Genomic DNA, 26710 nt, shown 5'->3' with positions numbered 1-26710 from the left:
TCTCAAAACTTGATGTGGCTTTTCTTCCTGTACAAAGAATTGGGAGGGTAAAGGCTCTTTCTGTGTTTAGGTGTGTGTCTGGAGTAGGTTTGGAAAACGGAGCCCTGTTGACTTGAGAAAATGTAAAGCAAGAGAGCACTTACTGGCTCAAACTCGTGATACCTGCAATCCATGCTGTGAACACAGTTCCAGTCTCCATTGGTCTAGGTGGGCAACAGGAAACAATATGAGGAAGCACACAATCAGCCTGCCCCTCTCCCTGCATGGAATGTGGAATTGTCCCAGAAAAGAAAAAGTGCTTGCCTTTTGTAATAAACAAAAATCTGCCCTTATTTCCTTATGGAGGACACAAGAGCCCTTATAGAGTCCTATGTAAGTTCTCCATCAGTCGGAGGAAAAAAACAGAGGCCAACCAGAGAATACTGAGAAGCAAAGCAGCTTGTAAGCCTGATCTTTATTGAACTGTTGCAACAGGGTGCCCCCTTCGCACGCAGGAGGTGGAGGAGGACCCAGAACCAAGGTGTGTCCGCCCTTATATAGACATTTTAAATTGCCAGCCCTGGAGTCCAAGCCCACCCGCAGAAACATCATACCTACATCAAGACTACCACCCCAGATACATCAAACCTACATCACAGAAAGGGCAGGCTAAAGCAGAAATCTCAGTGGGTTGTTTACCTCATGTCTGGCAAGTTATCTGTTAATGCTTACTGGATTGATACCCTGGGGAGCCTGGCCAGTCTTTTATAATGATAAATACTTAGTTCCTGAGGCAGATCACAGGCTCACCCTATTCATCCATAGATATACCCTTAAGACAGGATTTGTGAAGGAAAAGACAATGGGGAGGCTCCTCCATTTGACCTTGCAGAGAAAAAACCTGGTCAGCCTGGGAGTCAAAATGGCTGCATGGCTGCATGTACGTGTTTGCTTGGTACATTTATGAACCTTTATTATTTACACAAGACCTTAATTTATTTATTTCACTTGTAACCAGAATACTTAACTCTGTATTTTGGCTACTGGCTGAATCCTAATAGTCTGGTCTGAGAAATAAAACCTTGATCTGAAAGGTGATAATTTCTTGCTTAAATGTTTGACTAAGACTAGGGAAACGAGTTCCAAGCCCCATTCAGCCATGAAGCTCCCTAGGTGACCTTGGGTCAGTCACTGTCTTGTAGCCTAATCTACCTCAAAGGGTTGTTACGGGGATAAAATGGGGAGAAGGCGAACAAGTGCATCACCCTGAGCTCCTTGGAGGAAAGGTGGGATACAAATGTAAAAAAATACAGTAAAAGTGGGTTTTATGAAAGATGCTTGAGCCAGACATTTCCATTGCAGAATGGCTTCAGGGGATTGGTGAGGTTGCCACTCAGCTTCTGTTGTAAATCCTCCTCTTTGCTTGCATGTAACTTGCTTTTAAAAAAAGAATCCTTTAAGACTCAACTCTTTGAAAAGGAAAAAATAATAATATTCAGAGCCTCTTTTTGTAAGCACTTCTAGAAGTCTGCTTAATATTTTAATTGGTGTGTGACAGATAGGAACAATCTAATCCTACACTGCACACATTTATATATGCTGATGTCAGCAGAGCATTTAGTGATCCACACCTTAGAATGCTCATGGTTTCTTTTCCAAATCTCCTAGTACCAAATGTTCACATAATTTTTGTGAGTGTGTCTGTGGTTGTTCAGAGCTTTTACATACTGCTGTTTTTGCATCATTTTCAAGTCTTGTTTTTTCACTGTATGAACCCAGCCAATCAGGGACCATGCAGTGAATGTGATGATGTTGTAGCTCTCCATAGCTAGCCAGATTTGGCCAACTGATAAAATAGCTGAGAACAAATGTATGGTGTTCCCTTGTGCTACTCTCACTCTGAAGGGTGTCTCTCTCTCTCTCTCTCTCTCTCTCTCTCTCTCTCTCTCTCTCTCTCTCTGTGTGTGTGTGTGTGTGAGAGAGAGAGAGAGAGAGAGAGAACAAACAAACAAACAAACAAACAAACAAACAGGTTTCCATTGCCAAGGAAATCAAGCCATTGCTCCCTGCCATTATGTACTATGCGGGTGGTTTACTTGCCCATAAGACCATGTAGCAAGACTTTCACCCCAACATAGTCACTAGTTACAGCCGACTAATTGTTAGGTATGCAGTGGTCTGTGTTTGCCTGAGCTTGAGTCTGGACCAGAATCCCGAGTCCTGTGTTTGATTTAATGCATGATATCCAATCACATAGTATTGTCAGAGTTTGGGCTACTGTCATAGGCTGTTGAGTTCTGGGTTATGATTTGTGGCCTGGGGGCTTTGACAACCATTCACGTTGAGAGTGGCCCAGGCTTTCAGAAATACACACAAGCAATTGCATTGCCCTGTTTGACAGTTCAGTTCTGTTAGCTATAGGCTCTTGCTGTAATCACTAAGTCTCACCTCATAGAAACCCACAAACACTTCACTAATTGTGGGTAGAAACACAGAAATCTGCCTTATACTCTTTCAGACCAGTAGTCCATTTAGCTCAGCTTTGTCTGCTCCTCTAGGATTTCCCAGTCAGGTATTGAACCTGGGACCTTCTGCATGCAAAGCATGAGCTCTGTTACTGAGCCACAGCCCTTAACCAATGAACCTTCATCCCACTAGATGGAAATGTTCATCCAGCTGAAAGTAACAACAGTGCCAATTTACATTCTGCCACAGCTAATCAACTATACACAAGTGTATTGGGGTGAGAGAGTGCCAGGGTCAACTTGGCAACAGGAGTACATTCCTTCCCTTCCCTGACACCAGTCCCCTTGGAAGCCATTTCCTCAACCTTTAACAAAGGGTGTGAAAAACCACTGATAAAGGATTGTGATGCACATCCACTAAAGTGAACTGTTTCTTTCTATGGCTTCTTTCTCCTGACAGGTAAACAAAACAAAACAATATGTCTTCACCTTAAATTTGTTAGTAAACTGGGAAGCTATTCAGGGAAACTGATTTAGACCACAGAATTATGACAAGGACACTGTGCATGTTTGGTAATGTGCATGATAAGTTGGTGAACTCATTGAGCAGAGTTAGCTTGTGACGGATGTTTTGCAGAGGGACCAGAGGACATCATGACCCTATTCAAGCTTGCATGTATTTATACTGTAGTAGGCAGTCCCTCTATCCCATTCACTTTGCCTTCCTCCCTCCTCCTCCTCTGGGGCAGCTACAGGGACTAAGGGCTTTTTTTAAGGCTATGAAGAGCCGGTGTTAGGCTGCCCATTCCTTTCCTCGCAGTGCAATGTACCCAGCCCATGCACTAATCTTTTCCCACATATGGGTTGTCTGAAATCCTGCCCCAATTGATGACACATTTGAGATTATGTGAAAATTTGGTGTGTTGCAGTTTTTGGGGATTGCCGATGGGTTTGTTCAGGGTAGAGAGATAAGATGTCCATCAGGGATTATATTAAATACTGAAATGAATGCTACCCCCTCTTATACAGCTAAACTACATGGGAGAATTTTCAGACTAGTATGAAACATGAGAAAACTATATGAGAAGACTATATTCAAGGTGTTTGTGCAATGTATAATTGTTTTCTTATGAATTCTACCTTCAAAACAAAGAATCAAGAAAATTGCACAGAAGCAAGAATAGAGAATTACAAATAGCATCTGAAGTTCTGTATCTCAGGCTGTTTATTATCACTTTGCCATTTTATGTGTCAGGCTTAAATTTCCCTGCAGCAACAATTTAAATCTTTTTACTTCTTTCTTGAGGCAGCTTAAAAATTTAATTTAGTTGAGACACTCCGTCTATGCTTTATAATAGCAATATAGAAAACTCTACTAATTTGGGGGGTTGACCCTTAAACAGATTATTTGAATTTAAACATAATTAGTCAGCTTTATTCCTACTACCATACTGGCTTTCTCCAATTTATTCATGTAAATTTGCTTGAATTATGGCAGACAGTATTAGACACATTCTGCTGTGAATCAAATACTCACAATTCCATTCAATGTCATCCACTGGCTGCACGCATGACTATCTGCCTGCTGGGCAGAAGTTGCAAGTATGGATGTGTGCATTGTGCTATGAGTTCCTGGCCCACAGAGTATGAATTCACTCAGGCCAAGGTAGCTGGCCTGGAGAAACTGAGAGTGGCAGAAAGGTTGGTAGATGACACCTTTAGAGTGTGGATAATTGCAAAGCTTTTATAAAAATATATATGGCGAGATCACACTTGGACTACTGCGTACAGTGGTCATCTGGTCATCTCACCCCACAAAGGATATTATAGCACTGGAAAAGGTTCTGTAAAATGCAGCCGAAATACTTACATGGCTGGAACAACTCCTTTATGGGGAAAGGTTACTAGTTTATAAGAAGGCTGACAAAAGGGAGATGTGATAGAGGTAAAATTATGTCCAGTGTAGAGAAAGTGGACAGAGGTTCATCTCCCCTCATCATAATAGTAGTAGTCCCTGGAGCCAATGTTGTAAGCCTGGGAAGACAACTGACAAAACTACTTTATACAGTGCTTATTTAAACTGAGGAATCTCACAAGATGTAGTAACGGCCATCAACTCCCTCCCTGTTAATTCTTCACTCTTTTATTTTTTTAATATATTTTTTATAAATTTTTTTCTTTTACAATTTAGAATACTCATTTAAACGTCCTTAAAACATCAATGACTTCCCTTCTTCTCTTTCCATGGTTCATTTTGCATATCATAAATCCCTGCATATTTTACAAAAACCGAACCATTCAGTATTCCATTATCACATCCATCAGAACTTACTCACACTGTTGAATTTATCTTAATGCTGCCAACGTTTTCAAGTGTACACAATTTCCCCCCATATATTCAATAAACGTTTTCCAATCTTCTCTAAATTTATGTTCTTTTTGTTCCTTTATTCTATATGTTAAGTCTGCAGGCTGCAATATGCGCATATGCCCAACTTGAGTAGTTTGAAAAGAGGATGTGACACATTCATGGAGTATGTTTAACCTCCATTCATTTATTTTACTTGTACGCCACTTTCCCACCCACACATGCACAAACACCCACTCACACCATGCTCAAGGTGGCTTACAACAAAGTAAATAGGAATGCATTTCAAACAAATACAAAAACAATTTCCACAACATAACAAAACAATAGCAAATATAATATATAAAAAACTCACTTTTAAATACTATAAATATAGCAAAATTACTTAAGCAACATGCAGCATCCAATAGCAAAAATAACCAGGGAGCTCCACAGTTTCACCTTAGTCCTAGAATCACCCTTCCCATGATGTCATATATAATCTCCAAGTTTTTATATCCTGGGAATAAAGCGAGAAGTTGTGAATCATAGAAAGGAGTGTCACAAAGATTCCCATAATGAAGCACATCTCACTTCTAGATTTGGAAAGACCTTTATCCAGCCAGCATTTATCACGACTATGTCATTTTTGGGATGGGCTCTTTTAGAACAGCAATATACAAAGCATGACTCTGTACGCACTGAGGCCTCAGTTCTTTTGTGTAGGGTAGAGAGAAGTTTTCAGCCCTGAAAATGGCTGGTGGAAAAGACAGTACAAAGCCCTGTTGCCCCAAGAGTCCTCAACAGGGCTTGGTGAGTTTCCCCTCAACTGTTTCCCTAAGTTATGGAACGGAAAAACACAAAGTCTCAGGTTTCCAAGAGCTAGACTTTGCTCTCACCTCAAAGCAAAGTGGCTCTTCTCTATTGGCCAAAGTGGAATCCAAAGTGGTATCCAATAAAATCTTGCCTTCAATGCACACTTTTTAGATAGGTTTAATAGTTTTGATAGATGGGAGGACTGAAGGTGACCTTGCCTTTAACTAAAATACTATTTATTAATACTGATTCTGATGTGACAGTATCTAGTAGGGGTTTTACCTAATCCATTTCTTTTCCAGATGTCAGATACTAAATGGGGAACTTGGAAAATATCAGTAACTAAATATAATTCTGGGACTTTGGTGCAATTTTGTACACTGAATTATTTATTTCAGTCATTACATTCCAGAAATATGTATCTACCACATCTTAGATCTATTTAGACCCCATCACTATGGCATCCCAAAACTTCATATATATTAATGAATGTATTCTTGCAACACTTTGGTGAAGCTGTGAAGATAACATGCTACATACACCTGTGTACACAGAAGTGTATCAGAAAAAATACAATGTTCTTTTAAAAGACCATGGACCTTAAATCTTCATGTTTACTGACAAACCAGTCGAAATTAGTAGACATGTCCATAGTTCAACTAATTACATGACTAAATTTGAAGTGCAGAGTGAATAGAATGTGCACTGAAATAAAAGGGGACTTAATGGAGGGAAATGAGGGTAGCTCAGATGTTCCAAAATAAGATCCAAACACCAGCTAATAGAGAGACTAGCTATTCTTTAAAAATAAGTTTTATGCGTTTTTTGTGCTATTTAGGATAAGCATCTTGTCTGTTTGGCTGTCTTTTTGTGGTTTTAGAAAGCTACTATTTTATTTTTGTATCCCACTATGCTTGAAATTATTTGATATCCGCAAGTAACTATAGCATAACATTTAATCATGGGGAAAATAAAACTTTTCAAAAGGCAGACATTTTAAGAAGCTCTTCCTAATGTCAAGGGAATCATCTTGTGAAACATCGAAATGACCTTCATACTGCTAGTACAGAAATTTCAAAAAAGAGAGTTGAAACAAAGCTGATGACTGTCATACTCTTGGTGGTACATGCGCCAATATGACCTTCGAGTGATGGTTTCACTAAAGAAGCAATGATAAAACATGCATGAAAACATCTATAGGCATGCTGTGTTTCCCTTAGACATACTTTAAATGGTTCAGGTTGGAGGGAAGATTGTAAGCCTGCTGTCTCATTTTGACTGAATGATTGTAAGCCCCTCTGGGAGCCTTTTTGGTTGAAGAGCAGGGTACAAATGCTCAAAATAAAACAACAGTGAACAGAAATTCCAAATGTGAGAAGTTTCTTACGTGGACTTACAATGAGACAAGGAGACACCGAGATAAGGTCTATTACTTCCCTTTTATTATACGCGTTTGCAAAGGCGGGCTCCTCGTCCCAGGGTGGTACGAAGAGCCCCGAACAATGGACGGGCAAGAGTTTTTATCCCTATTGCTGCCGCCCCTCATTCGAGGCTTGGCTTACAATCTGGCTCATCATCAAAGACATGGTACTAATACATCATCCATTCTACACTCTCTAAACCTAAACTTATTTAGAGACTCTTTCTACTTCCTTATCTTGTTGACCTGGCTCCCCTGCACCCAATGCTGGAATTTACAATAGCCCACCGCAGGAATTTACAACTGAGTTCGAGGCACACCTTGTTTACTCCTTCTCACAATCCCCCCCTCTTTTTGTATCTTGTCTCGAACTCACATAATAATTCTTGGGCTGCTATTTCTGCTTCCTCATCTGATGTAGGTACTGAGGCATATTGCATCTTCATGAAATATGTGGATACCTTCCGTTCTGCTAGGAGGGACAAAGAATTATTGATAGTTCTAACGAAGATTGGCAAAATGCATGGAATTAAAACGCATCCTGCCGCAATTAACCCAATTAGGGCCACTATGGCCTGCAGACCAGGTAATTTAGGGAACCATGAACCAAACATATCCTTAAAATTTAATCCATCCCAAGTCTGGACCGGTACATGTGCTAACTTTACCATACGGTCTGCTATGTCTTTCACCACTTTCCCACTATCATCTATTTCAATACAACAATTAGTAAGATTAAATTTTCCACAAACCCCGCCTTCTTTTGCTAATAAATAATCCAAAGAAAGCCTGTTTTGCATAATATATGTTCGGCTTTTAGCACTTTCCTTAGCTAATTTGGTTAACGCTGCGGCTGTTTCATTAGTAATTATTTCTACAACTGCCTGTAAACGGATAATGCGATTCAGCAAATAGATGGGATCTCTGCCAAAGGATCCGGCTGTGCCATCATTTGCCCAAGTGGCTGGACCATAATATTGGATAATTCTCTCTGGGGGCCATTCTGTATCTGTCCATTTTCCTATATGGATTCCCCGTTTTCGTCGTGGTCCTATTTCATCATATACTGGGACTCCTAGTTTTGCTTTAGTATGCAAAGGGAGTAGGAAGAAACTAGGTCTTAAGGTTGCCAATACACATGAGCCGACCCAATTTAAAGGTAACCTATTGTAAGCATAGCTCCCACAAGCCCAGTAAAACCCATCAGGGGTTTTCCATTCTAGCATTCTGTTCTCCGGGTCTAGGAGAAAGCTCATATTGGTAATATTTCCGAGGGGAGAGGGCCAAGTTTTATTATTATTCCCTTGACTCCACCACTGTTTGTCCTCCCATTGTCCTATACAAGGGAGTGTCCCCACATGCGTTCCATTTATTCGGCTGGTGTTCCTGGTGAAGCATTCTGTCCCAACTAGGTGATTGGAGATTTGCCATACCTCGTTACCCAAATGCTTATAAGTGTAATTGTTTTGTGTTTTATATACCTCCGTATAGTTTACTTCATGAGCCACCCATGGCCACTGATCCCCCATATTTGTTCCTCCACATACAAAACAATTTTTCACCGTTAATTCCTTGGCTATAGTCTCAGCTAAACTTAGGAACATATTATGGGCTTTAGGGGGTAGGGGAAGGGTATTTAAATGCTGTACTTCTTCCTCAAAATCTTCGAATACTGATATGGGTTGTCTCATTACCTTAGTTGTGTGTATTTGTATGATGAGATATCCATAAGGATCTTTTCCAGTCCCATCAATGCCTATACCTATGTGCACAAGTTTAGGCGAAGTAGAAGGTCTCTCGCTCGCCCATAGACATACTGGGTTGCATTTTCCTGTGGAGCAGTCGGTGGAGGCCGCTCCCCTAGTGAGATTTATTCCCTCAGGGCCTCTATAGGTGGGCTGCTTATTAACTCCCTCTGAGTACCAATAATTATATACCCCGGCCCCAGCCCCCACGTTGCTTCCTTTTATTCTCTGGAAAAGGTACTTTCTTTCCTGTAAATATGATTGTTCCCATCCACGATTTCCACACCAGACCCCTGCCCCTCCATTTGGGCCCTGTCCTTTATCTATTGCGATACAAGCATCAAAACAGACCATAATCCTGCCCTCTCCCCTTGTTGTATTATGTGCTATATAACCCTGTCGGTTTTGGGCCAAGGAAAACATACTTCTCCCCTCACCAGCTTGATTAGCGGTTCCGCCCTTATATCCGTAAACATATATACTGGAAGTTATGGGTCCCACCGCCAGGGGTTCATAGCATTCCGTCTTGTTTCCTTTTACCCTACATCTATAATATTGAGTTTGGTTGTGAACACAAGGATCTAACTGTTGAACACATTCTGGCGCTATATTATAATACATTAGGGTCTGTGTGATTTTATTGCCTGTTCGGGTTGTCTGGATGCATTCGGTGCACTGGGGTTCCGATTGGGTTGCCCATGAAGTGGCCCATCCTATTAATACTATTCCTAATACTTGCCAGTTACCTTTCATGTGTGGGGTTCAAATAGATTAAAGCTTGCCTCACCGTTGGGGTTTCTGCTAATTGGCACGTTACCTCCCCTCCTAATTTCACTTCACAATATTGGAGTATAACGTCCTCTATAAAGATGATGCTGCACCTTTCAGTACAATGCACACACTGCACACACCCTTCGCAATGTTGACAGCAACAGCACTCGAAAAAAACACACACAGGTACAAAACAAACACATCACAGTCTAGGTGCGCCCTTCTGGATCCCGGTTCCTGATTTGGTAAGCGTAACTTTCAGCGGATTATTTGGACTAGTCACTGCTGTCCAATTTTCAGGTGGAGCTCTTTTCACCCGGTGGTAATGGGTCCATCCATGCTCTCTGGTCCGTACTGCTGATTCGGTTGTGAGCAGGACCTGGTATGGGCCTTCCCAACTCGGGCTGAGTTTCTCCGTCCGCCAAGCCTTTATCAGGACCAGGTCTCCGGGCTGAAAGGTGTGCTGTTGCTCCAGGAGCGGGGGCCGCTGTGCTAGTATGCCTTGTCTGTGGAAAGATAACAGAGACTGGGACAGTGACTGCAAATATTTCCTGATAAACTGATCCCTGAACTCGATTTGAGGGTTTCCTAATACTACCAAATATGGGTGACCCATCATCATCTCAAAAGGGGACAGACCAGTGTCTTTTCGGGGAGCCACCCTCATCCTTAATAGTGCCAAAGGGAGATTTTTCGTCCAAGGCAGCCCATTTTCAAGATATAACTTAGTCAAATGTTTTTTTATTTCCCCATTCGCCCGTTCCACCTTTCCACTGCTCTCAGGGTGCCAGGGCGTGTGGAAACTCCACATAATCCCCACAGCTCTCATTACCTCCTGCATTGCTTTTTGGGTGAAATGAGTTCCCCTATCAGAGTCTATGACTTCTATTATTCCATACCGAGGAAGAATGTGTTCCAGAATGGCTTTGCTAACCACCTGAGCTGTGGCCCTACGGCTAGGGAAGGCCTCAATCCAACCTGTCAAATGATCTTTAAATATCAACAAATACTTCTGCCCCCCCCTTTCTGGCAGTTCGGTAAAATCTACTTGTACTCTCTGGAAGGGCCATACCGCTAGAGGCCGCCCACCCCTTTCAGTTTTCCTTGCCCGGGCTTTGTTAACCTTTTGACATATCAGACACTTCCATGCGATGGCGTGCGCCATCGGCCACATGTCTCTACTCCAATACACTGACTTCGCCAAATTCACCATTCCCTCCGTGCCTAAATGACTTCCTTCATGTATTTTCTCCAATATATTTAACATAGTTGATTTTGGAAGGACCATTTGCTTTTCTGGAGTCTCCCAACTTTCTCCTTTTCTTTCCCATCCCTCCTTTTCCATGTATTCTTTCTCCTTTTGAGTGAACACTAAATCTTTTACATCCTGCGGGTCAATCACAGGTACTTGCAGGACACATTGTTTAAATATTTCCTTCCTTGGTTCCCCCTCCGCCGCTTCTCGCGCTCGGAGATCAGCCCATGCATTTCCCTGTTCCTCCGAACTGTGTCCTTTGGTGTGGGCGAGGATGTGCACAATGCCTATCTTCCGAGGTCCCATCAGGGATTCTAGTAGCCGCTCAAGTAAAGCAACGTGTTCAATTTGTTTCCCATCCGCCTTTATGAAGCCCCTTTCTCTCCAGGTCCGACCGAAAGTATGCACCACTCCCCATGCATATCTTGAGTCAGTCCAGATTGTCACATCTAACCCGGTTGCCAATTCCAGGGCTCGGGTTAGTGCCATTACTTCACATTTCTGGGCTGACCAAGTGCTAGGGAGGGCCCCGCTTTCTATTGTCTCCCCGTCTTCCTTGACCACTGCGTATCCCGACCTTCTTTTTCCTTCCCTCACATGACTAGATCCATCTACGAACCATCTTTCCCCTTCCGTTAGAGGTACCTCGCTTAGATCTTCCCTAACTTTGGCCATTAATTCTATATCCTTAAGGCAATCATGCTCCTCGAGTTCCCATTCTTGCCGCTCCCCTCTTAGGAATTCCGCTGGATTCAAATTTCTATCTGTCCCTATGGTTATATCATTTCCAGTTCTGAGTATCCCTTCATATTGCACTAGGCGCCTGTCCGTCATCCAGGTGGGTGCAGCACCTGTCAGTACTGCGCCTATCTGATGAGGGCTGTGCACTATCAGTGCTCCTCCAAAGGTCAATTTCCTGCTTTCCAATACTAATTCGGCCGCTGCAGCCACCGCTTGAATGCACGCCGGCCATCCTCTAACCACTGGTTCTAAGGTTGCGCTTAGATAAGCTACTGGCTGATATCGCCCCCCTCTTTTCTGAGCCAGGACTCCTACTGCCGTCTGAGCAGCCACTGTCACATACAAGTGGAACGGCTGCTGTAGATTTGGCAGGGCCAGAGCCGGACTAGTTATTAAAGTTTTCTTAATTTCTTCCCACCTGGCCTTATCTTCCTCGTCCCATTGCACCTCCTCTTGTTTTCCTGTCAGTTTCCTATTCAAAAACTGAGTCAACTTTGAATACTGATCTATCCACAATCTGCAATATCCCAATAATCCTAACATTCTTCTTACATCAGTTTTATCTTTAGGTGGTCGTAGTTCCATGATCCCTTTTACTCTATCTGGGTCTAATTGCCTGGTTCCCCCATCTAAAATATGTCCCAGATACTTAACCCTCCGCTCAGTGAATTGCAATTTTTCTCTGGATACCTTAACTCCTAAATCACCTAGCCAATTCAATAGCCGAATAGAATCACATTTAACTTCCTTCTCTTTTTTCCCAATCAATAGTAGGTCGTCTACATACCGCAGAACCTTGTTGGATCCAGTGGGTTTAAACTCCCTCAATCTTTCCCCCAGTGCCTGTCCAAACAACAGAGGACTCTCTGTATATCCTTGGGGCAAGACCGTCCACCGGTACTGCCTTTTCTGACCGGTCTCCACATCCTCCCACTCGAAGGCAAACAAATCTCGACTGTCTTTGTCCAGAGGGCATGCCCAAAAGGCGTCCTTTAAATCAACTACTGTATACCATCGAGTGGAAGGAGGGATCCGGCTCAATAACGTATAAGGATCTGGCACGGTGGGAAATCGGGGTATCACTATGCTGTTTATATTTCTCAAATCCTGTACCATCCTATATTTGCCATCTTTCTTCTGTACGGCCAATATGGGTGAATTAAAAGGTGACATCGTAGTTTCTATAAGCCCCTGATTTAAAAGGGCGTCGACCACCGGCTGCAAACCTATTCTCCCTGCTCGTTTCATAGGGTATTGTGAGGTCCATAGATGAGTAATGCCAGGCTTCACTGTGATTTTTATTGGGTCCATTTCCATCTTCCCCATAGTTTTCCCATCTACCCACACTTTAGGATTGATTTGTTTCTCTTCTTCCAGCTGGAGTGTATACATTGGAGTTCCTTTTTCCTCATCCATTAATCTATACCCCAATGAAACCATGAGATCCCTACCTAATAAATTTATTCCTGACTCTGGTATGAACAGCAGGGATGCTTTGATTTCCTTTTCCCCCCGAACAATTTTGCTTGGTTCTAATTGGTAGACTTCGGTGGACTTGCCACTTACCCCTATCACTTTGACTGTTTTTAAAGTTTTCCTTACTCCTGGTATATTTACAGAAACAGATGATCGGGCTGCCCCAGAATCCACCAGAAACACAACAGGTTTCCGAGAGGGACCCACAAATAAGTTCACCAGTGGCTCATTCCGGGTCCCAGAGCATGAGCCGGAGCATCCCTAGTCTTCGTAGAGACTATACAATTCGGTCCCCGTGTCCTCATTATCTCGGGGAGGTCCTTGTCTCTGTCTGACAGGCGCATCGGGTATCTGGTTCCGCGGCGTCCTACACTCCCTAGCAAAGTGACCCATCTTCTGGCATCGGTAACATATTATTGTTCCGGTCCTAGGACCAGAGCCCCTGCCCGGTCCATAAGACCCCCTGCCTCTGTAACCTCCACTTCCTCGGAAATTCCCCTTGGTCTGAAATTCTCGGTTCCCATTCTGTTCTCCGATTTTCTTTTTCTCCTCTCCTGCCTTTTGGATAGCCGCTACCATCATCTGGCATTTTTGCTTTTGTTTGACTACCTCACGATTAACAAAAACCTGTTGTGCCGTTCTTACTAACTCTATAGTCGCGGCATCTTGCCAATTCATCTTTTGCAATTTCTTTTGAATATCAGGCCATGCCTTGGTTACAAATTGCATCTTTAACAGGTTATCAAATGCTGGAGAGTCCGGCGTAACTCCGGAATATTTAGTCAAATGTTCTCTAATCCTTTGTATAAAATCGCCTGGTGACTCGTCCCTCATTTGATTAACCTCAAAAGCCTTGGTTAAATTGGTACTTTGAGGCACTGCCCTCTTGATACCCTCCAAAATCATTTCTTTTAAATCTGTAAGCTGGACCCGATGGTCTGGGTTATTTATATTCCAATTTGGGTCCCCTATAGGAAATTTGGTCTCCGGCGGAACTGCCGCCGGGGCCCCCTGGTTACCCGCGGGCGCAGCCACTCGCGCCTGTTCCCTTACTTCCCAATATTGCATTGCTGCCCTCCGTATCATTGCCTTTTCTTCTGGAGTGAATAAATGTCCCAATATATACATCAACTCTGTATATGTATATATGTGTGGTCCCATCCACATTTGTAGGAGGTTTGCTACCTCCTGACTATTCTCATGTAGTTTAGGCAAAGTTTGCTTTAATTCTCTGAGTTCAGAGGGTTTTATAGGGCTGACCACATATACCATTACGGGCTGTCCGGCTGCATTGATTCCGCCAGGGGTTTCCCTCAGGGGATAATTTTGTACTATACATGGATTTCTCTTTCTCAAGTTAGTACTGCTGTCTGAGTCGTCATCCGGCAATGGATAATCTTTGTACGGTAAATTCTCCAAATCTCGTTTACACTGTTCCAATTCTTTTCGTAGCCTTGAATGCCTTAACATCTCATAAAGAGGGGGACTAGACATTACACCATCGTTGGGCCTCAAAACATTTGGGCCGGATGACGGGGCTGTCTCATATGGGGGTGCGGTCGCCCTGACTGCGGGGGTCGGACTCACACGATTATAGTCCGGAGGCAAATCACTGAGTCCTCCACGACAGCCAGGCTGTGGTGGCGGAGGCAGTGGTTGGGGGAGGTCGGCCAATCCAGGCACTGCCAGGGGTGCACCGGTGGGTGGAGGTATCGCTGTCTCTTCATCAGACTCTATTTTCTTTTCTTTAAGTGGAAATTGTCTCAATGGTGGTGGATCTGGCCCGTAAAAAGTTACATGGGACCATAATTCTATGTATGGTCTTTCTTTATCTTTTTTAGATTTGATCAAATAGAATTTCAACTGCTTGATCCAGTATGGGTTTGTTTCCCCATCTGGATCCCAACGATACCCTTCATCGGGTCCTATGGGGTATTCTGGCCACCTTACTCTACACAGATTAATCATTGTCTCTTTGACTAATCCCCTACTATAGGGTCTTATGTCCTTATCATCCCAAGCCAACAAAACCTGTCCCAAAGGACTATTGGGATCTATGGGGTCCTTGGTCCCATTACTGGGGCCCCTTCTACATGTACTCTGACTCTTTCCCATACTCTATTATGTCTCTTTTTCGTTCACTCACACAATCACGCGGAATCGCCTGGCCGTTTCCCTCGCGGGAGAACGGAACCGCAAGCTAATCCTCCCGCCGGGGTCCCAGGCCCCCCGGTCCACACTCACGCGTCCGTTTGGAACCTCTCTTTCATACAGAGACCACACACCAACAACACCCAATATTCCCCTTCCCAGGGATATATTACCAAGATACTCACCCCCTTCAGTCTAGTGCCTCCTTCTCGGTGGCTGGTAAACTGGCAGGCGTCCCTGCAGGGCGAGGCAGTCCCCGACTGCGGCGGTCCCAGACCACCAGTCTTTCAGAATATCTTAAGTCGGTTCTCCGTCCTTCCAGCTCCCGGAACCTGTCACCGCGGGCCCTGAGCAACAGATCTCTCCGAAAGTCGGAGTGCCGGCTGATCCGTTCCCCAGCCCCCGCCGAGCAGGTCGTCGAGAGCCCCACGTTGTTGGGCGCCAAAAATTGTGAGAAGTTTCTTACGTGGACTTACAATGAGACAAGGAGACACCGAGATAAGGTCTATTACTTCCCTTTTATTATACGCGTTTGCAAAGGCGGGCTCCTCGTCCCAGGGTGGTACGAAGAGCCCCGAACAATGGACGGGCAAGAGTTTTTATCCCTATTGCTGCCGCCCCTCATTCGAGGCTTGGCTTACAATCTGGCTCATCATCAAAGACATGGTACTAATACATCATCCATTCTACACTCTCTAAACCTAAACTTATTTAGAGACTCTTTCTACTTCCTTATCTTGTTGACCTGGCTCCCCTGCATCCAATGCTGGAATTTACAATAGCCCACCGCAGGAATTTACAACTGAGTTCGAGGCACACCTTGTTTACTCCTTCTCACACAAAGAACTGTGTTTCTTCTGAAATGGGAATAATCACAGATTGGACCTTGGATTGACAAAGGAGTGGCAATTCTAAACAATGGTAGAGGTTTGAGTAGAGTGAGCAGGGGGTGACATTGGGGCAAGCAGTTGACAGTTTAAAACAAACTTTGAGTATAGTAAGAAGGGAGTTTGGACAGACTTTGCTGTGTCTTAGATTTAGCTTCCGTGTTGTACCCATCTTTGCTACTTCTACTTGCTAATATATGTAAACATTGGTTGGAGAAGTATATTGTAACATCTGGATCCACGTGAATTTTGAAGGATGGCTATTTTTCAGTTCTCATATCGTTTTGGAAAGTGCAAATTTGATATATTTGGCTTTCAATACGAACCATATTGAATTTCTGTCCCATCCCTATCTATCTCCATCTACAAAACTGCTCGTTTATGACCGTAATAAAACAGGTTAATAAAACAGGTTGACTGATATCTCCCACCTACAAAAGGGGAACAAAAACACTTATTTTAGGGGAAGGTGTGCATTAAAATACACGTATTTATGAATATACCATACAAAATGCAAAAAAAAGTGTGCATTTGGAAAGATGCATGATGAAATTCAAGCAAAGTTTTGCAAAATGTGGCAAAACCTAAGATTGGAAAAATGAGAAACCAGGTGGCTCTGCAACTGACACATTTACCCATCCCATGTATTTGCAGCTATCAAAGTAGCGGCATTGTAGCTGGTTTCTTCTAAGTAGCAGCTTTGCTGCCGCTTGCCGTGGCAATGCTGTAATTAGCAGCCCAGCAGGCTGCTATTGCCCTCGGTGCCTCTGGGTGAATGGTGCCATGTCAGGATGTGGCATCATTCCAGAGGCATTGTTGGAAGGGAAGGAGAGAAGATGGCAGCCTAGGAGTACTGGGGGGAAGGGAAGGACAGGAGCCTGCTGGGCTGCTGACTGCAGCTCCACCAATACAAGCAATGGCCAAGCTGCTAGTTAGGAAGAAGAAATCTTTAAACCAGAAGCACTGATAAGCCTTCCCCACTCCCCATCTATTTTCCTTTCTTTCTTTTTTTTTGGACTATCCCCTCCCCACAAGAGTATTGCAAAAAATAAATAAATAAATTCTGCCCTACTTTTCTGGCCTGCAGTGGGGGCTGTGGAATGGGCGGTACCCTTGACTCAGAAAACGTCTGGTTTTTCAACAGTATTTATGAACGTTGCACTGGGTATTTACAATTCAAGATATGAATTGAATTAATATGTAAAATAAATCCATCAGCGACACTGATGCGTGTGAATTTAACATTCTGCTTCTGCTTATCCAGTTTGATCACAAATGCTTTAAAACATACATGAATACAGGAGAGGCATGGCGAAGCTCAAAGCAAATGCATTTAAACATTTGAACAGCTATTAATGGAATTCTTCCCCCAGGTGTATGCCCAGCTCTCTGTATGACTCTGCTGAGCTTGGTTAGTTACACCCCTGGAAATAAAAACTGGAGAAAATGAAAGGCTAAAAAGATAGAGGACTCAGGCAAAGATAATGCAAGCATAAAATAAGCTCAGCATATTGCACTCTCCATAGATATAAAAAGCCAACAGTGATCTTGAGCTACAGCAGAGCTCTCTAGGACAGACTTGCTTTTCAAACGCTAAGAAAATTGTTGAGACTTCAAAATCTTTGTAAGGGGCAAGGAGAAAAGGGTGTTAGGAAAGTGTAGCATGCTGATAATGAATTACGGATTCACAGATATTAAAAGATAGGGAAAATCTATCCAATCACGTATGTCCTGCTGTTGATGCTGGATAGTTTCCTTTCAGTGAAAATCACAGCTGCTATGTCCCATTCAGTTTTCAAAGAGGTTTCCTTCCCACTACTTCCCTTGAGCGATAAATTCTACCATCTCACAAATCCCAGAACCAGATTTTGCTCTCTTTGTGTGGGCTAATAAGCCTACATTTATCAGTTTCCATCTTGTTCCAGATTTTATTATTATTATTTTATAGTTGTCATTTGAAACTCGTTGAAAATCAAAGTTGTGTTCATTTGCATGGGAATATATGCCACCAAACTTAGTGAAACTTACTTTTTGACTAAATATGATTATGATTGCTCTATGTGCCTCATTGGTTCTCGTTCTCTAAAGAGCATAATACAGTACAGTGGAACCTCAGTTTTCGAAAGTCTCTGTTGACGAACATTTCGGAACTCGGACGCCGAAAACCCTGAAGTAAATGCTTCCGTTTTGGAACATGCCTCAGAAGCCGAATGGTTTCCACTGAGGTACCACTATATTTTTCTCAATTTTCACTGTAAATTTGCAGACTGCCCTTTGCACCTCAGTTTTTGAACGTTTCAGAAGTCGAACGGTCTTCCAGAACAGATTATGTTTGAAAACCGAAATTCCATTGTATTGGACTTCAGTATATTGTTGCCATTGCACATAAAGATAGAAAGCAAAACTGAATGCTGGGATGTCAAAATAATTCCTTTATTCTAGCAAGAACATGTTTCCTATCCACAACGTATTCTTTCCAAACATTCAAGGTACCCTGTAGTAGTATTCCAGTTCGACAAGTTACGAAGTTGCTTATAATAAATTTCAGCACTGACATACTATTTGTTTTACTGTGATTTTCATGCTACTCCATAACATGTGAGCTGTTACCTGCTAGACATTTTACAGGTAATTTGCAATGCACTGTGCATATGTGGAGGTTTTTAAAATATATATATATATATTTGCCCTACTTTCTTCTAAGAAGTGGGCTCAGACATATCTAAAGCATCCAGATGCATCCGAGAGGATTTCCTTCATTTACATTTTAAGTACTTAAAGCACCATATTCACCTTGTGTACATATTTTGATATCTTACCACAGTCACACGCAGAATATCTCTTAAATTGTGGGTAATAAAGAGACTAGTGTCACTGAGGCTGGAAAGAGATGTTGCAGAAGACCTTCTGCTTCCTCTGAAAAAAAACACAGCCCCATACATCGTCTAGTAATCCAGAAAGGGTGATGGTGGCATCTCCCTACCCCTGCTGTACTTCACTGACTACTCCTTGTGGGGGCAGGAAGGATGGCTTCATGGGGACATGATGCCACATGTTTTCTATTACTAGACATCACCAAGGGAAAGAGCAGGAGGAAACACAAGACTGTTGCTTTCAGAGTAGCCACATCTTAACTTCTTCATTCACAATTCATAGACTGTAGCCCAGGAGTAGCTAAGCCCAGTTGACAGGCCTGATTGAGGCTCCCAAGAAAAATTTTCTGAACCATCCAAGACTCCAGTGCTGACAGTAAATTAATATTAAACATTAAACATAGTGCTGAAGTGGGCACCCTACTGGGGATGGAAATCACCCCTTCCTGGGTCATAAGACTGATCATTTGATGAGCAGGGCGGGCAATATAACTTTGTTGTTGATGTTTAGTCATTTAGTTGTGTCCGACTCTTCATGACCCCATGGACCAGAGCACGCCAGGCACTCCTGTCTTGCACTGCCTCCCGCAGTTTGGTCGAACTCATGCTGGTAGCTTCAAGAACACTGTCCAACCATCTCATCCTCTGTCATCCCCTTCTTCTTGTGCCCTCAATCTTTCCCAACATCAGGGTCTTTTCCAGGGAGTCTTCTCTTCTCATGAGGTGGCCAAAGTATTGGAGCCTCAGCTTCAGGATCTGTTCTTCCAGTGAACTCTCAGGGCTGATTTCCTTAAGAATGGATCGGTTTGGTCTTCTTGCAGTCCATGGGACTCTCAAGAGTCTCCTCCAGCACCATAATTCAAAAGCATCAATTCTTCAGCGATCAGCCTTCTTTATGGTCCATCTCTCACTTCCATACATGCAATATAACTAGGCATAGACTAATCTGTCAATTTTCTTTTCTCTCAGTTTCTTACTTTTCCAGTCTTAAGTTCATTTCACCACATTTCTAGACCAGTTTGTGATTTATTAAAAAAGGTTATCAGAAACATTCCTCCGTATTTTTGGCCTACTTATACACAGGCATTTTCCCCAAATATAATGTATTTTTGAATGTCACTTTCTTGAATATATGCATTTTATACACACTTTCCCTTCCATGTGCATTTTTTTTTTGTAGGTGGGCATTACAATATTCAGAGAAGCGTGAATTTTGAAGTCTAGAAGTGTTTTCACATGTTGTTTTGGGAAGAGCAAGCTAAGTAAATTCACATTAAAAAGTGAAGCAAACTGAATTTCTCCCCCACCCATAGCAATAACCCCCTCCGTACATGAGTTGTATGGATCAGCTCAGGAGGGAGTGCTATGTGTTTGCCTATTTGTCTTCCGTGTATGTGTGCAAGAGAGAGAGAGCACAAGGGGTGTGCAAACTCACCTCTGATGTGCGAGCCCTGGAGGGTTGGCCAAGGGTGAATGCCAAAAATGTCATTAGGTCCCCCAAAAGTTAGCTTCCCCTGCTTATAATCACCCACACATTTGTATCCTAAATGGTTTGGGGCAAGATTATCTGGAGGATTTGTCTCATTCCACAATTACCTACCCAGACTCTACGATCTTTTGAAACCCTTCTCTGGGTATCCACACTAAATGATACCCAGGGTGGTTAGTTGAGAGGGAGAGCTTTCAGTATTGGTATCTTCATTATGGAATGCCTCCCCAGACAGAGTAATCTAGTACCTGAGGTCTCTTCAGTGCCAGGTGAAGTTTTTTTTTGTTTTTTGTTTTGTCTTAAATACATTTTTGAACTTTTATTCTATTAGTGGCTATACTCTTGGATTTTATTTTCATGTTGTATTTTTGTACTTCATGGTTTTGATTTTCACTTGTAAACCACCCAGAGACTGCTATAAGGATGTGTATAAATATCTACAAAGAGAAAGCATGCAAGTATTCTTTTTATTATTACCATTTATGTCTACGTTATGATCAGTGTTTATGGTATTTTGCAGAGTAAACAAAAGAGATAGGTCCCTACTTCAGGGATTCATTTTTATGTATTTATTATTTATCATATTTATTATTTATTACTATTTATATCCCATCCTGACTCTGAGCTCATGGCAACATCCATCGTTCTCTCTCCCCCTGCCCAAATATCATCCTCACAGCAACCCTGTGAAGTAGGTTGCGATGAGAGATAATTGACTGGCCCAAAGCTTGTCCTATGAGTTTTGTTGGCTGAGTAGGGTTGTGAACCTAGGCTTTGTGAGTCCTAGCCCCACACTCTTTATACCAGATATAAATAAATATATGAGCATTCCAAGTAAAACTAGATACATTGTATTTCGTACAATATTTTTTTAAATAAATAAAACCTTATAACATTTTCCTTTTTTTAGTTGAAGGGGGTTTAAGAATGGCACCAAAAAAGTTCTGCCATAACAATTTAACATTGCCATTCTGAGGCAAACTTGCACCCTCATTATCCTAATCCAAGAGATTGAGAGTGAAACCTCGGAGCCAGCCATGTCAGCTATGCAAAGCAAAACAAGTAATATCAAGAGCCTGGGAGCCCCATGGTTAAAGATCCCACACATGTTTCTTAGCCAATTTGACCCATCTCTAATGTCTATTTAAGTGGAGCACTTGGTAGCAATCTGGATACATATTTTTGCTTAAATTCTCCTTTGATACGGCAGCTGTCAAGCAGCCAAAAAGCCTGACCCAGATGTACTGAGTAAACCCAGCAGATTATTTGTCAAACAAATTCTGGAATCCAATATTTGTTTTTTTTTTATTTAATTGGTATGCAAATGCAGAGACAAGGTAGCATTTGTGCTTGATACAGTTGTCACTTCAAATTCTGGTAACATTCATTATCGTGCTTACAGATGTTTTTTCACACCTAACATCTGCCAATACCACCTAAACCCCAGGAAGTCGTCAAACCTGTGCAAACTTCCTTTCTGTCTCGCTCCTGCTCTCTGTTATCTGCTCCATGCACGCTAATTTTGTGCATCTGAGGCCTCTGCTCGCCAGAATTATGCCTGCTTCCTAACACCTCTGCCTCCAGAGCTTTGGATTTGAAATTGAACAGACACAGAGCCAATTTATCACAGGATGACATGTGTCATGTTCATGGTATAACCAGAGGGACCTGCTGTACGCACTGTATTTATCCTTTTGTTGTCAGCCTGGACCAAGACAATATAGGCAATAGGCAGCCATTACATTTATAAAGCATGATGCAAACACTTAACTGATGAAACGGCAAATAGTTTCTTTCAAAACATAGAACTGGATCATTTTGTTTAGGGACAGATTTCTTTGGGAGGGGGAAGAGGGGTTAAAAAATAATCAACTGGCATTCAGACATACGGCATTTCAAAATGTGATCACTTAATACCAACGCATTAGCAAGCAAATCCAGAAAGAAAAAGAAACACAAAATTCCTCTCCTCCTGTATTGTGCTTGCAAATAAGTAATCATGCTGTTCATTAGTGCCAAATGCTGTACTGTTATAAAAATGGCAAACACTTTTACTACACAAATGACTAAAAACTGTTTAGATATAGTAGAGTTGCCAAGAACTTGTGGGGGGGGGGCAAAGTTACAAAAAACGACATATGTCTGGATTTTTCAGACATTTTTTAAACAATTCCCGCCCGGACACTGCTGCTGACTACAGTGTTTTGGATATGTCCAGGAAATTCTGGTCATAAGGCTAACCTACGAGCCAACTCCCCTCACTCAGTTTTGAAATGAGTCTGTTGTTATATGAGCATCATTAGAAAATAATGAAAATTATGTATTTCCCCATCACCGAGAATTATAATGTTGGTTGCATTGCATCCTGTTCCCTTAAAAGCCCACCTATTGTTGCCGAAGCTGTTGATACCAGTCACTAATAAGATCTAAGCAAATATCCCCTCAGAGGTATTTTCAAGAAAACTACTGGCAAACCCAAACAGCTCGCAAAGTTTGTGTGGTAAGGGAGAAGCTGTGCAGTCTCTGATCTTGTCTGGCCAAGCATTGGTCAGTTCCGCAGTGCAAACAAGCCATAACTTATGAATAGCTTTTTAATATTTTTGCTCTTAGCTTTCCCTGCTCTTTTTACCCTGTTTAGCCTTCAATGTTAGGTACTAGCACTTGCTTCAATTGTTATAGGCCACCTTAAGCACTTCATTTTTATTTTGTGTTTGTGTGTGTGTGTTTTAAACTGTACGTTCAGAAACTCTAAAAGAGCTAAAATTTAGCCATAAATGGGGCAGCTATATTTCCAAGGAATTCTCCTTTATTGGGGATGAAAATTTTTCACCCTGATTACAGGAATATGTGGGTTTCAAAGGCCTTGTATTTTATGTGTATATTGATTACTGCTCTATTAACTCTCGGATCAATAAACATAGTAAACATGGTGCTAGAGAACAGGTTTCCTGCCTTAAAGAAAAGCTTTACACTCCTGACTTTGAGAACGAAGGTTTACATTAGCTAGGAAGATAGAAGTGGATGGAGTACGACTAAAAGGCATTTGATCATCTGGAGGTTTAAAAAGAATACTCCCCATTAGATGGTTTGCATATGCATATTACACATGAATGGTTCTGATCAGAAACCATTAAGTTTAAACCAGAACAATTTGCCTGCATCACATCACCAAACCAATCTTGCTAAAGTTTTAATATGGGTTCTACGGCACGTGGGTGATTAATTTTCCATTTTAGGTGCAGTAGATCTGAACTCTGCACCCCTGAGCTTGCAGAATTAATGATGCTCATTTGGCAGATAGCCACGAGTGGACAAATGGCTGGTCAAGTTGCTGATGCTGAGAACTAGCATTTCCAAGAAACCCAGGAGGAGGGAAAAGGAAGTAAAGAAAGTGGTGAAAGTTTTAAGGGCCCAAAGGGAAACTTCCTACATGCCTGTCTAAACAGTTCTGTGCCACATCTAATACCCATAAAAGTGCCGGAAGGATCTGGAAGAAAAGAAGTGCCCTTCACAGACATGTTCATGCTCACCACATGGAGGCAACAAAACATGCATGTACTTTACAATTTATCTCTTGATCATGTAACACATCATTATGTTCAGGCATATGTGTGACACGTCTGCATTGAAAACTAGAGTTAACAGTGCAGTATGTAGAAGTTCTATCCATAAAGATTAATCTTTGGTGGCCTGTTAATGCTTGGAAGTCATCACTTGATGCTACAGTCAACAAGTAAAGAGATTCTGGCTGCTTATCAGTTCCCGTTCAGTGATATGGGTTGCCAGATCAGGTGCACCCGAGACCCTGAGATTTCAGGGCCCAACCTTGAAATCTAGGGGCAGTCCCTGATGATGCCATTTCTTTTTAAGGCCCTCTTTTCCATCTGGAGATTCAAATCCTCCTCTGCTATCTGGAGGGGTTGGAAAAACCAGGATACTTCAGGTCAGCCCTGGGGATCAACACTATTGGGGAACCAATGTGAACTGATGCATCCCTGTCCATTTGGGCTGCATTGATTAGAGGTACAGTAAGCCTGCAACTTGTGCACCTTCAACTTGTAGTCATTCAGTTTTACGTTCATGACAAAAAAATAAAAAGGTGGTGCAAAAGTGTGCGGGATTCTGGGGAAAATGCCTTTGTCAATCTCACTCGCCATTGAACCCAATGTGTTTTGACTAAGCAATTCTAGCTTTAGGTACAGAACATAACCCCCTGAATAAGTTGAAGGCCTACTTACGATATTGCACTCATTAACTTCAGCTTTAAATCCAACCTGATATGCCCCACAGAGGAAAATTTTGCAGGAGAAAGTCTCAGGTAGTTTATATTCGTTTACCTCATGTTATCCATTAAGAAAAGTGAGCAATACATTCTTCTTCAAAACTGAAGTACAGCTGTCTGCCATTATGAACTAAAATGCATTCATGCCAGCAGGATGGTTAATAGACTTTAAAATATCATGGTTATTTTAACCAGAACTACCATGGATATTGATACTATATAGTTCTACATTTTGCAAATGGATAAGAGAACTATTTTCCTTGGCAATCTGCAGTCAAATAAATGGGGTGGTGCCTTTGCAAATAATGGAATTATTCTAGGTAGGTGCAAAGCGCAAGTAAACAGGGCAGGGAAGTCTCTGCAATCAGATATACAGAGGCACCACAGTGCTATAATATGTATTTTTGTCATGGTATAATTTTTAAATCCTATTGGCTCTTCTTTTCGTATTCCCTACCTGAAGATATAATCAGCAGATTCTGACAATCATCTCCACAGCAGTTAACCACCACATCATGTACAGAGGATTATGACTTTAGAAAAAGAATAAGCAGCAGGAGTAGATGAAGTCTTAATAACAAACATTCTGTTGTCATTCACATGCCCTAAGACGATGATAAATTTGCCCCTGTAGTTCTTTTAAGATGTGCACGTTGCAATATCCACTGGTAAGCGCTTTGCCGAAATATAAAACAGAGGCGTTCACTAGCATTTTTCAAGTTATACACTAGAGTATTCCCAGAGCAGCAATGATTTTCTCCCAACATAAAAGCAACCATTCCTTCCTTTAACTTCTTAACTTATCCTCTATCTTCATTTCCTCATTAAAGAAGCTATACAAACTAAAGCACTGGAAAGACAGTATTGTAGGAGGCTGCTAGATAGAAAAACGGAGTCATGTTTCATTAAATGTGTACCAGTGAATAATTAGACTGTTATAGCCTCAATGGCTCCCTTCTCAGTCTCCCTCCCACTTCTTCTTTCTGATTTTAAGGCTCTTTGCTCAAAAGGAGGGCTGGCAATGCCACAGAGATTAATCCTTTGAGTTTTCTCGATAGGGTAAACAAGTTAGGTTTCCAAATACAACGTGTGTGAGCCTTATGAGCATCTTGCGCTGGCTTCTAGTTCTTTTGTGTTTCAAAGTGTGGGTTATTGCCTGCAAAGCCCCAAAGGGTAAGGAGCCAAGATGTTCGAAAGACTGTTTCCATGTTTGAATTTTCCTGTCCTCTGTATTCAACATCAGAGGGAAGAGATGAAGGATTGCACACCTGCTTTGCACGTAGAAGGTCCAGGTTCATTCTCTGGCACCTGCAGGTTGGACTGAGAGAAAGCTCTGTCTAAAATCCTGAAAGTCAGGGTCTGTCCCACGGAGCTAGATAATGGTCTGACAGGATAAGGCAGCTTCCTAGGTTTCTAAAAGTGGACATTTTAATAATTGTGGACTGCAGAGTCATCTGAGAACCAACCTCTCTCCTGCTGTAGCTGTTGTTGTTTGAATGTGCTGGCTCCTGTGTCTCAGGCTGAAAATTTAGCATTTCTTCTCCATATTCTCAGTTGTTATTTGATGGGCTGTTATGTTAGCTGTAAGCTGCCTTGGAGGCCCTTGTTAAGGGCAAAAGTCAGGATTTAAATAATTTCACAAATAAGCCTTACCTATCAGAAGGTTGTCACTCCTTGATTAGAAATTGGCTTCTTAAAGTATTGACCACCTGCTCCTGGGGCCAAAACATTGTGAAGTCAGCTGACAGTACATCAGCAGCTGAGAGGTTTGTGACATCAGCAACACCAGAACCAAAGAATTGTCTTCTCTTCTTCTGCTGCCAGTACTTTCAGGTCCTTTACATGCTTTGTGTCCATTTGTTGAACATAAGCAAATTTTGCATATAAAGAAAAACCTTTCCCAGATTGATTGATAGATTAAGGTGAAGTAGTTGAATAAATTTAACATCTTCTACTGCAGTCTCACAGTTATTGATATATTGATTGAAAATGTCTAGCCAACCAGATTGGTAG

General features: G+C 42.1%; 3 long non-coding RNA genes across 7 annotated transcripts in view; 1 reads left to right on the top strand and 2 right to left on the bottom strand.

Moving 5' to 3' along the window:
* Positions 1–26710, bottom strand: part of LOC309380368 — a 664373-nt gene that overhangs the window by 34898 nt on the left and 602765 nt on the right. The gene's annotated exons all lie outside the window — the stretch shown is intronic.
* Positions 1–26710, top strand: part of LOC309380351 — a 481084-nt gene that overhangs the window by 113704 nt on the left and 340670 nt on the right. The window lies entirely within an intron of this gene.
* LOC309380372 lies at positions 1288–26612 on the bottom strand. Its single transcript, XR_014172889.1, has 2 exons — positions 26351–26612; positions 1288–1416 (listed from the first exon to the last, which is right to left on the bottom strand). It is a non-coding gene; the product is annotated as an uncharacterized lncRNA (long non-coding RNA).

This window comes from Podarcis melisellensis (genome assembly GCF_964234715.1).
Source record: "Podarcis melisellensis genome assembly, chromosome: 11".
Taxonomy (NCBI): Eukaryota; Metazoa; Chordata; class Lepidosauria; order Squamata; family Lacertidae; genus Podarcis; species Podarcis melisellensis.
The sequence above is the reverse complement of the archived record's forward strand: the minus strand, read 5'-3'. Positions and strand labels throughout refer to the sequence as shown.